The sequence below is a fragment of the Lonchura striata genome, chromosome 4 (genome assembly GCF_050655825.1).
Source record: "Lonchura striata isolate lonStrDom1 chromosome 4, ASM5065582v1, whole genome shotgun sequence".
NCBI lineage: Eukaryota > Metazoa > Chordata > Aves > Passeriformes > Estrildidae > Lonchura > Lonchura striata.
The window spans coordinates 58,661,435-58,678,107 of NC_140706.1; the positions used below are offsets into that span (position 1 = coordinate 58,661,435).

The 16,673-nt window shown below is 36.2% G+C and overlaps 1 long non-coding RNA gene across 1 annotated transcript; it reads left to right on the plus strand.

Annotated features, from left to right (window-relative positions):
• Positions 1–1,511: 1,511 nt before the first annotated feature.
• LOC146767648 (uncharacterized) lies at positions 1,512–7,411 on the plus strand. The gene is made up of 2 exons (XR_014954896.1): positions 1,512–5,552; positions 6,342–7,411. It is a non-coding gene; the product is annotated as an uncharacterized LOC146767648 (long non-coding RNA).
• The last annotated feature ends 9,262 nt before the right edge of the window (positions 7,412–16,673 follow it).

Consider the following 16,673-nt stretch of genomic DNA (forward strand, 5'->3'; position numbering starts at 1 on the left):
TCCTTCCTGACAGATCACAGAGAAGATTTCCTTTTGCTTTCTAACAAAAGCTTTCTAGCAGCTGTACTGAGAGAAGCTTAACTTTTCTTACCATTTGTGAAAATTTCAGCAAATTGAATCCTCTCATCTGGCACACATAAACCCCTCCATTATATCATCCATTTTGTATTGTGGAAAGAGATTTTCTTGCAAATAGAATGGAAACTGGCCTGTTGACATATAGTCTTACTTTTGGAATCACATTGTATTTTGAGGCGTCCAAAACATTTATGATACTTGGTGAAGATACACATTACCTGGTTGGTTCCATATTTGAGGGAAATTAGAGAGGGTTATTTACCTACTGTAATGGAAATAGCATCATTATCTCTGTCTTACTCTGTCATTTTTTGGTCAGGGGATTTTCTGGGTCTGATTTAATTGCATGGAGTTGCTGCAGTATTGACATGAGACTGCAGCAGTATAAGCTGAATGGTATTTTAGAGTGTGAATATGCTTTGGAGTCTTCCACTACATTTTGTTCTTTGATTTATAAAGGTGAAATAATGATTGCACCATTCAAAAGTTGACTTATTTTCAATAAGGATCTGGCTTCGTCAATCAATAGGCTACCACCTTTTAGTCTGCAAAAACCTTTTGAAAATACTTTTTCCATTGCCATCTCAAATCTCTATTTGAAAACAGCTAAAAAGCATGATATAGTACTTCATTCTCTGTAATGTAATAAGAAATATTTAGAAATGTTTCTATTCTGGAACATGTTAGATTAAATCTCCAGATAGGAAGGCCATTTGTACTGACTGGTTTTGTCAGAGGTGACTAGAAAATCCTACAACTTAATGCATGACAGAACATGCTGAAGTACAAGCTGTGACCAGAAACCAATCCCAATAATCCCCTCCCTTCAAGTCTTATTCTGAGCAATTTTTTCAGTTTGGCAACCTCAAAGTGTTCTTGTCCTCTATTCCTGGTTTTGCAACTAAACAAAATAATTATCTGGTCATACAATATCATTTTTCATTAATGTATTTGGAATAAAGTTATATGACTTCACAAAAAGAGTAATTCCCATTTTTAAAGGACAGTTTTAGGGATGAGTAATTGTCTGAATTGAAATAAGGAAAATGTTTTCTTAAATTGAAATAAGGTAAAAATTAGAGCATGAAGATATGGGAAATATTTTTTTTCCTCTCTATTCCCTTAGTTATTCTACTGAATAAGCTTGCCCTTTTTACAGCAACCTATATTGAGAATGAAACAACACAATCTTAATTACTTTTGACATAGTTTTAGATCATTAATACATCTTCCCAACTTTCTGACTTTGGTCAAAAGCTGGATCAAATCCAGAAAAGAGTGTTTCATAAAAAATCCTACCCAAGATTATGACTTCATTGTGTTTAGCATGACATAAATAAATATCAAACACAAACCCGTTATATATATATATATATATATATATATATATATATATATATATATTTTTTTTTTTATTATTATTATTATTTTTTTTTTTTTTTTTAAGCCAAGTAATTTGCTTTTAAGAACAGACTTTTTGTACTGTTCGTGGTCGGCACTTGCATCCTTAATTTTGACTTTGTGGAAATGCCACCAAATCATGACCATAACTGGGACATGGGAAAAAAACCCACCTTCACCTTACTGGCAAATTTAGTGGGCAATAATAGACTGCACAGGGAATAGGGTATTTTAAAGGAGAACTGGGACCTTCAGTGTGATTTTAATCTGTGTTTTTGCTGCACAGTTTTGAAATTTCAAACTCTGGAGTGCAGTTCACAAGCGGTAAAATTCAGTTCTCTAAATCTCAGAGGTGGTCTTTGAAAATTATCTAGAGAGTTAGGGATCCTTTTGAATCTTGTTTTGTAAAGACCTCTTTCTGAGGGGGGCTCCTTTATAAACACTGCTCAGCAGGGCTGTACAAAATACTGCTCTGACAGGCTTGCTGATGGGGAAACAAGGATGTTAGGTCCTAGGTGAAAAACTTGGAGACCTGACTTTTTTCAAGTCTGGGGGACAGTTCCTCTCTCTTTTTCCCTGGGAAATCCCTGGCCAATCATGATATCATTGGCTTCCATCTCCATCTGAAATATTTGGTCTATTAGTTGATTTTGCATTGACATGCCTTTAAAATTAGTTGTTTGAATATTGGCTGGCAAATAGCCTATGTGATAATAATGAGTTAGAATTAATTTCTGACTATCGCTAGTACATTTATTTTAAAAAAAAGTTTTTTATACTCAATGAGACTAACAGCAGTGAATGCAGTACTTACCTCAACATTTCATATATGTCTTTCTTTTTCTACAGAATCCTATTTCAATCAGTTACTTAAAAGGTCATGTTTAATGTCACATCAAAACTCCTACAGAGATTTTTTTTTTTCTGACGCTGGTAATGTTAAGCAAATACCCAAGGTTCTGGTCACTTCTTCAGTTCATTTTCTGTTTAAATATTGCACTCAAACTTACTATGATATCTCAATTGTGGTGTTTGACAGTTTTATGTTTTAAGGGATGGTTCCAGTTATCATATCACTGAAAAACTCAGCACAATGATATAAAGGTACTTCTGACATTGGATGAAGCGTGCATGGCTCAGTAGTAATGCAGTAGTAGTGACAAAGACAGAGGAGAGATGGCAGGATTTCCACAGCCATGTTGTTAAATCCATCATTTGGTTATTTATGGCCTTCAGTGAGAATTATTAATTATAACTTTGAGATCTCTCTCAAAATCCTAGATATGCATGATTTTGCCTAACTATTCCTCCCATGGAAACCAGAGTTAACTTTTTTCAAATCTTTTGGCCTTTTCATGTAACACTGCTGCTCTTTTTATTGTTCCATTGCTGTAAAAGATAAATAAAAGACAGTAATTGATATGCTAAAATCTCTAACCAGTGAAATCCTGAAGAATAACATTTGTTCTTTTCCTGGATAAAGGCAGTAAATCTTTTGTAAATGAATAATCAAAGGAAATGAAAGCAGAGAAGAAAAAGCAGTGTATTGTAACACTGTTCTCCTAAGCGGTGAAACTGGACTAACAAAGCAAGTTTTTAAACACAGAAAGTGTAAGATAAAAAGAAAACTAGGGTAAAAAAGATGCAATCAAGATAACTTCTGCACAGAACTTCATTTTAAATAAATTTGAGAAGAGCATGAATTTTGTTAAGTTACATGCAAGCAGGTCTTGACAGGTGGCATAAAATAGATTGGGTAAATTATGGAGTAGATGAGGGTAAAGACAACACAATGATGTTACCTCACTTTTGAAACAAGTCATGTAGAGTTTTTCTAATTTTCCCTGCACAGACTGAGGGACAAGCAAGTGAATGAAAGCACTCCTATTTACTGCTAATCCAAATATTTAAATAGGCTCTGCTCATTTATGAACAAACCCTGTTCCACCATCCTTTTCAGAGGGAACAGCAGGACCGGCACTTGTCATTATTGTTTTTAGTGTGCAGAATAAAAGAGGCCTTTTGAGATTCAAGACCCAGTCTGCAGTGTAACATAAAACCTGGGCTTTTAATTCATCCTTTCCTGTTGGTTTGGAGTTGTTTTGTTTGTTGCTTTTTATTTTGCTTTTATTTAACACTAAGTGATGATGAGGAGAGGAATTCTCTGAACAGTAAGAATATCATTCTTACCTTGAGATTTTCCAGTTTACCAAGAAATTCTGTTTTGTAATCTTTGCCTTTGGTATGACATAATTGAAATATTTGGCAAAGTGTCAATTCAAATTCCTTCTAATTAGTTTGCAAATAAATAGAGCTAGAAAGCTTCCTGTTAGCCATTATTAACAGCAACATCCATTGCTAAACTTGCCCGATATTTTCTTTTTGGGACTCAACTTTCACTTACTTAATCCTGGAAAAGGATTTTACTCTGTGGTCTGAAATTTCCCTTACTGGGTATCTGCCTGAAGCTTAGATGCTTTTATTACTGGAAATATTGATACAAGAGTCATTATATTGCTCGTGTTCAACAGCATATAAGTAAGTTTGCAGACTTGTCATTGTGAAAACACAGTTACAAAAAGCCAGTTTGCAAATATTATATTTTCATGGAATTGTTGCCATGATGTTTCCTCACATAGGTACCATGCTGCAAGAGAACACACAATAAAAATTATGCCACTAGGTCTTTGGTGTTGGAGACGAGCACACGACAAAACGCGCCGAGGGTCCCGCGACAGCAGCCAACCTCTATTGATGCTCTTCTCCTTATATGGCATTGAAGGTCTGCTCGGTTCTTCCTGATTGGCTGAACTGGTTGCCACCCAGCCTGCCAGCCAATAGCCGCCCAGCCAGACAGCCAATAGCTGCCTGTGTCCCCAGCGGCCCAGACTGGCTGAGTTATACAACCAAGGTAATGATATAAACAGTTATTAAATCACTTATATTTCAGGTATAAAATTATAGTTAGGAGTACTTCTAACTGTGAGGCCTCCAAGCCAACTGTTAGTCGCCACATAATTAAAGATGCATAAAGGACTTCAAGCAAAATTATCTGGACTTCTCTATTTTGGCCTCTCCTACCTGTGAAGGTAATCAGCCACACTAATTTAAAAAAAATGAAGACTTTCAAAAAATGTGGACTTCTTTAAAAAAAAATGAGGTCTTAAAAAAAGCCACTTTTGTGCAAAGGTGAAAAAAGCAGTCTGTCCTGGGCTTTTTGTTCAAAATATGGAGCAGAGAGCTTGCAAGTGAAATACTGACTCTGTAGGCAGCTAATTTGCTTTGATCTGACCCCAGAGTCATTGCATCATTAAACTCAGTTGAATTTTCATCTTCTAAAATTGTTCTTTCTTTTTATGTAAAGTTAATAGGAAGGCAGCAGCTGTCTTTTTTTTTTTTTTTTTTTTTTTGTCCAACTAGAGGAATTGCATATTTAGGACCAGACTGTTCTGTTTTCATGTACTATAACATGTTTTCACAGTTTGAGCATCAAACCATACATATGTTGTACCAGGAAAGTATCGAGAGCTCCCAGAGAAGACATGTTCAAGAAATCAGTCTCCATGAAGTACTCCACCAACAATGCCCCCATAGATATGTTAGAATATTTTTTTTAAGTCAGGGTAGTAAAGGGTCTCGAGAAAGCACGTTGCAGCCCAGGTAATCACTTTTTCAGCTCAAAAGAAGCAAATATTTGTGATTGCCTCCAGGATTTCTGAGGCCAAAATACCAAGGTTATTTTAACAGCAAGTTGATACTATCCTGGGAAAATAAGATATGTCAGGTTACCTGGTATGTATGAAACAGACCTTATTGCACCTGAATTTATTGTCTTTTATAATTTTCAACAAAAGCACCATTCAGCTGTATCTTGCCTGACAGTTAAGTTGCGTACAGTGCCCATTTTAGTCAAATGAATGGCAGTAACCTTTACTCTGAACAAATAGCTACCCTGCCAGGGGAAGTGCTGCTTTGTCTCTGCAGTCCCTCTGCGTTAACTCCTCATCGGTTATGGCTCAGCAACAACCATGTTTTTCCCTTTCTCCATTCTGCCAACTGCAGTTCCAGCCTCTGTAAGTGATCACTGTATGGTTCATTAAGTTTTTGTACATATAAACTGGTATTTTGAGAGCTGTTATTAAGATCTACAGATCTGGCCAAATTTTTGCAATGTTTAACTTCAAGTATGTTTTCCCATGATAGCATTATGTCAAATAACACTGTATTGGATGGCAATTCCATATGTAGAAATGGAACTTCTTTTTCTGAATTCTCATAATTGTGCTGAATTTTTTCAGGAAGGATTGGAAACTGAGAAGGGCAGCATTTTCCAGAGAGTTTGGTGTTGACTTATGACTGCCATCTCCAAACTGCATTTATTATGTGGCTACCATAGCATGTAGAAATGGAGTAGAATGAATATGGTTTCATTTTTCTCTGCACATTGTATCATTTTTAGTTGAATTATAGCTAAAATTAAGCAATTGTATGGGTAGTAATACATATGGCAATAGGGAACTTGGTAATATAGGAATCATAATAAATATGTGCATTTAAATATTTCCACAATGTGCTAAAGTTGAAACATGAAAATAGACTTTATTAATGGGTGAATTTCTGAATAAATAGGATAAAACCATGAGACTACTCTGTTGAAAACATCATTTCCCACCTGTACAAGGAAGTAGGGCAGGGGAGGATTTTATTTCTGTCTTTGTCAGATCCTCTCACCAACCCAGCTTGGGAGGGTGCTTGAATTCACCCCTTCCTCAGCTTTTCACCTGTGTGTCAGGCCAGGTTCCTTTCTAAGCCATAGAGACACTCATTACTCTTTCTCATTTATCTCTGATGACTACTGACAGGACCTGAGGGAGCAGCTTGAAGCTTCACTGGGGGAGTAGAGGCTGGGTACTGGAAAAAGCACCTTTACTCAGAATGTGGATGGGCACTGGAACAGGCTTCCCAGGGAAGTGGGCGCAGCACCAAGACTTCCAGAGTTCAAGAATCCTTTGGACAATGGACACTTCTTTAAGAGCAAGAGCCAGAATTTTGTATAAGTTCTTTCATTTTGGTTAGTCAAAGTCCATATCAGTTCAGGAAAAAAAAATAATAATAATAAAAAAAAAAAATATATATATATATATATAAAAGCAAGCAATGTAAACTATGACACTAATGCATTTAAAAATTGTAACTTGTCTGATGAAAACTTTAATGGATGGGAATCAAAATCTTGTATTCAGTAAATCATAAGCTAACATTTTTTCTTCTTTTTAAGTTATTGTGTATGAAATGCTAATTCCTTCTGTCATGGATTAGCATTTCAGGGTTTTATGCTACTAAAAAGACGTCATCTTAATAGTTACTTGAAGTCTTTTGTTCAGGGTATGGGAAATACTCAGAGAGAGTTCATTCTCAATTTGGCAGATGGAGTTCATGATACTAACTAACAGAATATATTTTATTGAAATAAAGACCCATTTACGATGAAGCTTTGCACAAAAGTAGTAGCCTGAATTTTTGTGGTCTAAGACCATGAACCTTCTAATTATATTCAATTTTTGCTATAAACCCGGTTAACTTGTAAGCAGTCAAAATACTGCTTTTATAATTAGAACATGATAATAAGTGTTCCTGAAGCAACAAAAAAAAAAAAAAAAAAAAAAAAAATTAAAAAATTTTAATGTTGCACAGGACTGTGAGTTGCTCCTTGTGCTTGAAGCCTTAATTTCTGGCAATGCATTTTCCTTAGTATATTTGATTCCTTCCAAAGTGGGGAGTGTTTTTGAGTCTGTAGCCGCCTAAGAGAGCTCTAATAATGCACTTAAGAGATGTTCATATTTGTCCAGTAAATGCATTAAATGTATTTTGTGTGCTGCTCTGTATGTAGACATAAACTGAATAAAGTTCTCCTGTATTAATGTGTCCCAAATCTGTATCAAGATACAGATCTGTTTCTGAAACTCCTGAGCAGGGCTGTCTGGGGAGCAAGGCAGTTTGAAATGTACCTATCACACTTGTCCTGAGACCTGCAACACAGTGCAAGTGGCAATTCTGTCTGTAAGCAGGTGTCTATTGCTTATCAAAGGGGAAAACCTGCAGTCAGGTGTTACACAGGATGGCAAAGCCTGTAGGGATTTTGCACCTTTTAGAACAACCTCGTGGCTATGACAGTTTCTTCCCCACAAGCACATAAGCACTTGTGGCACCCTCTGCCAAAGAGTATCTTCTGACTCTAGGAGAGGAAGCTTTTTGGAACTTTGTATATAATTTTGTATTTATATTTATATGCCTTGTGTAATTTTGTATATATTTGTATATTTTTGTCTATATCAGACATATACAAAGTTTGGATTCTGGGGCCTATTTCCCATCAGAAACCTCAGCATGAAAGACTTGTTAATTGTGCACCTCCTTTAAACCACAAAGCCCTTGAACAGCAAAGATCAGGGCAGATGCAAAGCAGTGATTAATTGATTTTGTAGATTGAAGCCCAAATGAACTATCTGACTATACTGTCCTTTCTTTGTCACATTCAGTTAGGTAGTCTGATTAAAAAAATAATCTGAATCTTTTGCTGTTTCTTTTGGAAATTTTTACCCTTTCTTTCCCCCCCCTTTATTGTTTCAAGACTTGAATAAACACGGTATGTTCTTCCAAAGAAGTGGCAGGAGACAGTTGTCTGCAAAGGGAGATGATGAAATTTACACTTTTGAGCATTCAGGTCTAAGGAGTAGCCTAACTTCCTCATAAACTGTTTCCCTTTTGCATGTCTCATCAGCATCATAAAGATTAAGCACTACTGTGCATCTTCACTTGCATCTGGGACTGAATTACTGTAACAACCCACCATAAGGTGCAAGTGATGAATAAATGTAAGTCAGCTCTGTTCTTAAGATGTATTTCTTTGCAAGTTTCTGCCATAAATTTTTGAAGAATTTTTCCTCTCTTCTGAATTAGACATCTGCCAAATTACCATGAACAATTTTGGAGAGTCTGCAAACAGACCTGTCTTCTGGATAGTATAGTGAAATTTCTAATTGAAAGCCCTTCTGACTACAGAATTTTTTGTGTGTATGTCTACTTTAACAACATGGGTGGGAGGAGACAAAAGTACAAGCTGTCATTAGAATTCTGCATATACCAAAATGGCCTCTAGCTGTTAGGAGACCAGCATTGAAAAGTACTTCCATAACCACAACAAAAACACGTTGCTCTTAGCAAGGCACTTCTCAACTGTGAATCACTCCATAGCACGGAATACTTGTGTGTTTTTCCCAGACATGAGTATACACTGGGAGAAGAACTCATTGAGAGCAGCTCTGCAGACAAGGAGAGAGAAGGAGAGGGGAATTCTCATGGATGGAAATTTGGGTGTGACCTTGCAGTGACACCTGAAAGCCAGAAAGCCCAGAAAGCCAGTTGTATCCTGGGGAGTGTAATTGCCAGTTTTACCCTGGGCTGCACCAAAAGAAAAGCCAGGAGGTACAGGGAGGTGATTCTTCCCTGCTACTTCACCCTCATGAGACTGCATCCAGGCCTGGAGCCCTGATCACAAGAAAAATGCAGACCTGTTGAACAGGCCAGAGTTCAACCCAACATCACTCCACACATCAGGCCCCATGAATTAATCACTCTGTTCCATACAGCAAGAGAGAATAGCCTGTCCTGCAATCCTGGAAAACTAAATCTCATGCCCCCACTCAGAGAAATTATATTAAAATAATATTCCTTGAATATTAAAGGACTAGACCCTGAAACTATTTTTCATCAGAATACTTTTAAGAGTATGTCCCAAATTTACATTATTATAGCAAAGAAATTTTGAAATCCATCATATTTCAAGGTGGTTTATGAAAGGTATTTTTTCCTCTGAAAAACCTAACTTTGTTCTTAATTTCTTAATTGGCCACAGTAAGGCCCCAAACAGGTCTTTGTAAGCCTCTATTTGACATCACTTTCAGTAAGGTTTGTCAAATAATATCAAATTGCTACATAGCAGATGTCTGTCTCTGAGACAGTTTTCAAGTCATGCTTAATATCCCCTGAAATAAGCCCTTTTAAAAACAGCAGTCCATCTGGCCTATTTTGGATGTCTTTCTGTGAATTGAGGGATTTTGAAATATTTCTCTCTATTGACTAAGAAGATAGTGCAGTGCCATGTGTGTGTATGGTACAGGTCTGCACTAGGTCAGGTAAACACTGCATTTAAAGGGCCTCATAAACCTCTTGACTTTGCTCTTTAGCCTTCAGCAAAGCCAAGGTTTCTCAAGTTTTTCCTAGCAATATCTTTAATTGTTAATGGAAAGGTCAATTATTCAATTCATTCCCAACATTAGTGATGTTATTCAGGAGCAGTGTCTCTGAGTTGATGAAACACAAGATTTTTGTTCCCAGATCTCTCCCTGGCTCACTGAGGACCTCTGTCTTCCAATGTTTGTGTTCTGTAAAGAAAGAACTAAAAAATCATACCCACCTCCATTGAGACTAGCTAGACTGCATAAATTGCTATTAGATCTTCTGTAATTTTTTTGAATCAAACTTCTCCAGTGTTTTTATGTTTAATTTCTGAATTATTATTAGATTTATTTCAGGTCTTTTTGCTTGTCAGCATAGCAGAAAAGTTAATAAGTAATTGTCTTTTTCTCCATTCTCTGGTGTTCTGTTTGTGTTTTGCATTATCTTCATCATCCTTCTTTGGAATCCTCCAGACATCAGAATAAGCAGAGATTAGCAGGAGGCTGAAGTGTGGGTAGGAAATGTGAATCTGGCTGATTCTTGTCAGCACAGACCTCTCACAGTGAGCTCAATAATGTAAACCTACAGCCATTTATTAAGGACAAAAAAGAAAGTTCTGTCTTTTCCCCGTTGTCATAATTGTTCACAAGGAGCAGTGGAGTAAAGAGAAAATTTTTCTCCATGCATGTTTTACATTACTTTTGAGAAGTAGAGTCTTTCAAATGGTACCCTTGTACAGGTCCATTGGACACTGTGTAGTTGTTTTGCAGAGACATATGGAAATTTTCACAAACTCTGGGAGTCCCAGAGTATCATTAAGCCCATTTAAAACTGTCTCAACCAGCAGAAAAATAGAGAAGGCTGCAGAAAACCATTTTCTCTTGTCTAGATTAGAGAAGAAGAATGAGATGCAGTGTCTGGATCCTCTAGATGGCAATTAATGGAATGATTCTCCATCAAAAATTGCAGTTTCATCAAACTCAAGATACTTCACAGAGATGAAGTCTTGGAGACAAAAAATTTCAAACAAATTGCTCAGATATTAATTTTACTTAAATCAAGCAGTTGGTTTTCGAAGAAAAGTGTAAGTCATTTTGATAAGGTGATCATTGTTGTCATTCCAAAAAATTTAATTTGGACAGTAATGCTAACATTTATTTTTGCAGCACATTTTATTTCATGGATTGTATTTAATATTTGAATATGAGTTAAATCTAAGTTAACCAAGGCTAGAAACCAAATCCTGAACATCCCTGGGTAACATTTACTCTTGTAGAGGGCAGTAGGTTCTTTGAGTGATTTATGGGTAGGAAAGGAAGGACAGATAAGGAAAGAAATGAAGGATGGAGCAAGGAGGTACCTTTACATTGAGGCTGAAGAATTGCTGCCCAGAAGAAGTAACAGACTTGTCAAGACCATAATTAGACTGTGGCAAACTCAGAATCTGAATTTAGAGCCCCAAACTACCTTTGTTGATGACACCATCTCGAGAAAAGAGATTTGGTACTTTACTGTTTTTCACTTGAAAGTTGAATTGGTGAATATCTAAGAAATTTATATAAAATTAATAATTTCATATTTTTGTGTTTTGGTTTCTTTACATGTGCTACAATCTGAGTTGTCACTTATATTTCTGCTTCTTCTTGAAGTCATTTCCCAACCTCATTTAATCTTATGTTCTGCAATGTCCAACCTGTTCTCTACTGTCCTCAAATAGGCACAGTCTGGTGAAAACTAAATTCAGAACAAAAAAAACAAGGTGGGTTTTTCTCACAGAACCACTTTAAGGATAGAATCAGACAGCCTAATATTTTGCCAGTTTTTTAGCCATCCCATACCTCAGACAGACGTGTTGGTGGAACAGACAAGAAAACAGAATCACAAGTGGACTGTAAGGCACAGTCTTTGGACAATTGTAAGGCTTCAAACAAATCTGCTAATAAAAACTATAACTTGAGAGCAGAAAAAACACCTTGAGAATGTTAATTTCACTTGAATCACAAGACCCTTCCTCTTTTGTTTCTTTATTCACAATTCCACTTTTGTAATTACATTGTCATACTTGCAAAGAACCAAGTCTCTTACATTCAGAATGAGAACTTTTGATTCCAATTTATCAGTAATTTACTCACATCTTCAACCATATTTGTCATTTACCTCCCTGCCTTCCAGTCTAATATGTGACAAACATACTACACACTAGCTGACACACAGCTTCATAATAATGAATGCTTTTTTGGCACTCCAGAAATGTGTTTGCCATATCTCACAGAGAGAAGTGCCATTTGTAGTTATTTAGTGAAAAAGAATCAGAGATTTAAGCACTTCAGATTTTAAAACATCCATAAAAAGAATGGCTATCATGACTCAAACCCTCTCAATACCTATCTCTGGCAGTGGACAAACACTTAGGGATACACAGAATAGGGTTAGGCTTTTCCCTTTACTTCTTCCATCTTCCCACAATCTGTAGTTTAGGAAGCTCGTGGAGCTTTTTATTTTTCTTTCCCCGCAGCTTGTTATTTTTATTAGCCCTCAGTAATACTTCATTTTTCATTAATTTTTCTTGAATTCTGTTAAGTCTGAACAACTTCCTGTTGTAGGCAGTTTCCTGCTGTAACTATATTCTCTGTGAAACAGTATTTCCTAAATTTCATTTCCTTCCCATAGCTCCTGTGCTGCAAAAAAACGAGTATTGATTCCAAATTCACATAACTCATATGCTTATAATTTTATGTACATCTGTCATACACCTGTTCAGTTGCTTTCCAAACTGCACTGTTGTATCTATTTAAATTTTCCTCAGAAAGGTCGTTCCATGCATTAGATGATAACTTATTTCTATGTATTTTCTTCTATGTAAGAGTTAGGGAAACAAATATTAGTTACACTAGATATAAGAAGACAAGAAGACTGAAGCAGAAACAAAATGTTGTTGCATGTGTAGTGTGTGATTTGGAAGTAACTGAGGGGTAGCTAAAAATAACAGGTCTGCAAAGTAACGCACAGATGAAGTTTCAAGGAGGATTAATGAAATGTTCACAAATTACTCTATTGAAAATAGTATGTTATCAGTATTTAAAAAGTGATTTAATTCTGAAGTCAATAGGAACAGTGGTTGGCCAGCATATGAAAATACCATTCTTAATGACACTGCTACACTTAAATCTTCCCTGGATGGCTTGTTCTGGGTGTGGAATACAGCAAATAAAACGGAAAACATTCACTGCGAAGAGATGAAGTGGCTTTGCTATATTGTGCAGACATAGGAGAACAATATGTCTTTTCAGAAATGTCCAATACAACTAACACAGTGACAACAAAGTGATGTGTAGAACATAGAAAAATAAGTCTGCAATAAGGATTTAATTTAACTAATTTAGAATCATACAATATCCTGAGTTGGAAGGGACCCACTAGGATCGAGTCCAACTCCTGACTCTGCACAAGATCACCCCAAAAATAACACCATATATTTGAAGGCATTTTCCAAATGCTTCTCTAACTCTGTCTGGCTGCTCCTGTGACCACTTCCCTGGAGCTCTGTTCCAGTGCCCAACCACACTCTGGATAAAGAACTTTGTCCTAATATCCAACCTAATCCTCCCCTGACACAGCTTCAGGCTGTTCCTTCAGTCCTGTCTCTGGCCACCAGAGAGAAGAGATCAGTGCCTGCCTCTCCTCCTTTCCTCACAAGTGAGATGTGCATCATCTTTTTTTTTTCTTTTTTTTTTTTTTCTTTTTTTTTTTTTTTTTTTTGTGGTCAATTTTGAACTGTTGGTTTAATTTCTTGATTTTCTCAAACAAGGAAAACCTGAGGCCATAGTTTGCTATATGCTTTTAGGAAAAAAATGTATAAATGTATGCAGAGTTCTAAGGATGAAATAAAATAGGATCTAAAAGCCTAAAGAACACATAACGGTCAGTCAAAGAGGGTGTATAATGTGGTTGCAAATAGAAAGCCACAGGTATTCAATGTACAGCTAAATTCCCACCCAGGAGCTCCAGAGTTGCTTAGAAACACAGAATTGTCAGTAACCAAATAATTTTTATGCTGTGTTTTGAGAAAGGTTCTAAAACTACAGCTGAAAAAAACCTTGAATAGTTTTGCTCACATGTACTTCTTTTCCATTAAATATCGTTTCTCCCTTTTATCTGTTCCCTTTTCTCTCCTACCAGTAAAGAAGGATGAGAAAAAGGGTATTCCTGGAAAACTGAAGTCATGGCTATTATAATACTTTTGTATATTTTTCTCAATAAAAAATAAAAAGCCTACAAATGACATTAAAGTGATGTTTTTCCCCAAGTAGCTTAGATTTAATAGAAATACTATTGACATGTCCTTCGAGTGTCCCACTTTAAGTCCACCAAAATTACCAGGAGAGGAAGAGAGGCTGGCAAAGACAAGATAAATAAGAAGGTGCTGAGCAGTAATGACAGCTGCAGCTGAAAAAAGACATAAAACTTTCTTTATGGTTGTATGGCAAGGCAAAAAACATAAATGGAGGGAAGGTGGCTTCTGTAATAGCTGTGTAATAGTGTAGCTCTGGAAATTCTTCAGGTCTGAAATTATTTCATGGAAAGTACGAAAGTAGCTTATGCAAAAAAAATATTTGCCAAATAGAAGCTCTAACCTAACTAGGAGTTATATGGCTGAGTTTCCTATGGCAATGGTATATGGTATATGGTATATGATACCAGTTGGCATTTCAGGATGGACAGTAGGTGCAATTTCCTCTTTTATTACAGATTTGCTCTCAATCTGCCACAGGACTGTTGCAGGAGCTGTGCTCTGACCCTTATCCTTGGAGCAGGGAAGCAAGCAATGATTCCCAGGATATGCTCCCCTCACAGACACCTTGGGCCGGTCCTTAGTGCCAATTGTTACTCAGTGAAGTGTCACTACAGCACATGTAACAACAGGAACTTCTCAAAGGCATAGGTTAACTCTAAACCTGAGACAATAATATAGGAAAAACTATTTGATTTCAGTGTGATGTACATTAGGATCACTGCAAATATTAAAAATCTTACCTCAGGAAAGGGTTCTTGTACTTTCAGAGAGGTTGAAAGTCAGTTGCTTGGCTTGGGATTCCAATTTGGCTTTTGTAATATGAGGAGAGATATTTGTAATGCAAATCACCCTCAAAGGAAAGGGAATGATCCACTTTACTGAAACAACAAATCCTGCCATAATCTTGCTAACACCGTAAAACCCAGTTTACTCAAGCATTTGATGCATTTTTGTCACTATGTGTTAAGCTGACAAGACAGGATTTACAAAATGTTCCTGGTAGGATGGGACAAAAAGCAAAGAAAACTGAGAAAGGCTGTGGAACTTCAATGAGGCTTTTGTGGAGCACTTAGTAATGAGGTCATTGCCTCGTTTTCCTCTGCCCACTTTCAATGCTTTTCCAGTGCCTCTTTAGCTGTGGCTGGGATCACTGGTGTTCTCACATGAAAAATTAGCAGCTCCTCCCCACCATGCAGTCTGTGGAAAAATTCATTTAGGAGTTTGGTGACCTTTTATTCCTCAGGAGCCATCCCAAAGATGACAGTTTGCTTGTCTCCCTTGATCTTTCCCTCTGTAGTCCTGTTATTCCCTTGGCAGCACATCACATCTATCTTCTTGACTTAGGTGGGCCTGTCATAACCTGCAAGGGAAGTTTTCCAACTTCTTGTAAAGATTTGGATTTAAAAATAAAATCACATTGCTAATCTGTATAAAAGGCTGAAATCTTGTAAGCTTCTGTGAATCAAACAGTTGAAGGGGAGAAAACAAAACAGCTGAAATAAAAAATTAGCCCTAGCAATTATGGTAAGTTTTTATCATCTTGTTATGCATTCATTTAAATTTTTAAACAAAATGCTTACAGCTGAAAAGTTTTACTTATTTTAGGAACGAAAATGTGGTATTTTTGAGCATATTGTTTCAAAATTAAACATTCAGAGGAAATTTCATAGAAATTTCAAAGAATTGGCAGCATCCACTATAAATCTGAATATAGATAAAGAGAGGGATGTGTTGAGGTTGGTTTTTTTTTGGGTAAATTTCCCCATTAAATGTATGTGCAGACATTTTGGAAAAATAGTGATTTCTTATGGTCCTTGGGTGATGGAACTTCTGCACTAAAGTTCAAATGAAATACTGATACATCAGTGTTCTTTCAAAAACAAAAGCCCCTATACCTCATGCTCAAAAAATGTGTTCTATATATCTCTCTCACAAAAATCAAAACTAATAATAGACGAAAAAAACTAAATAATAAATATAAAAAATCTAATGAAATAGCAAGATTTTATCCATTTTATAGTGTATTGATTATTTTACCAGCTGTGTAAGGCAAAAATAACCTCTCTGGAAACTAATAACATGCTGAGTAAAAAAGGTTTTGTTTCTAATATGGATGCACAAAGAACAGAAGGAACACGTAGCACCTTCCTGAACACATGGATAATAATTACCTAAGAATAGAGGATATGCCTAAAGGCAACAGGAGGATGATTAATTATTATTGAAGAAAGCTCAACAGGTATCTAGGAATAAAATTTGTGGTTTGTCACATGCTGGGTCTAGAAAACAGCAGAAAGTGGAACAAAGAGGAACACTGTGCAATATAGTGAATACAAGACCTGCATCTTTTTTTTACTTCATCTTTATCTAGGCATGTAAAGGCTAGAATAGATAGGAAGACAAGAAAGCTTATATTATCTTGAGATCCTGGTATAGAAATGATAATTCCTCCTATGGCAACAAAGAATTACTTGCAAAAATACCCACTGGTATTTCATTATTTTTAATAGTTTTACTCTGAGGATTTTTAGCAGTAAGTATACTCAGAAAAAAATAAGCATTTGTTTACAGGAATATCCTGACATAATGATAGTGTTCTTATTTTGTTGCTCTCTTGTATATGTTATGAAATGCAAAAACTTCCAAATATCTCCCACTCCAG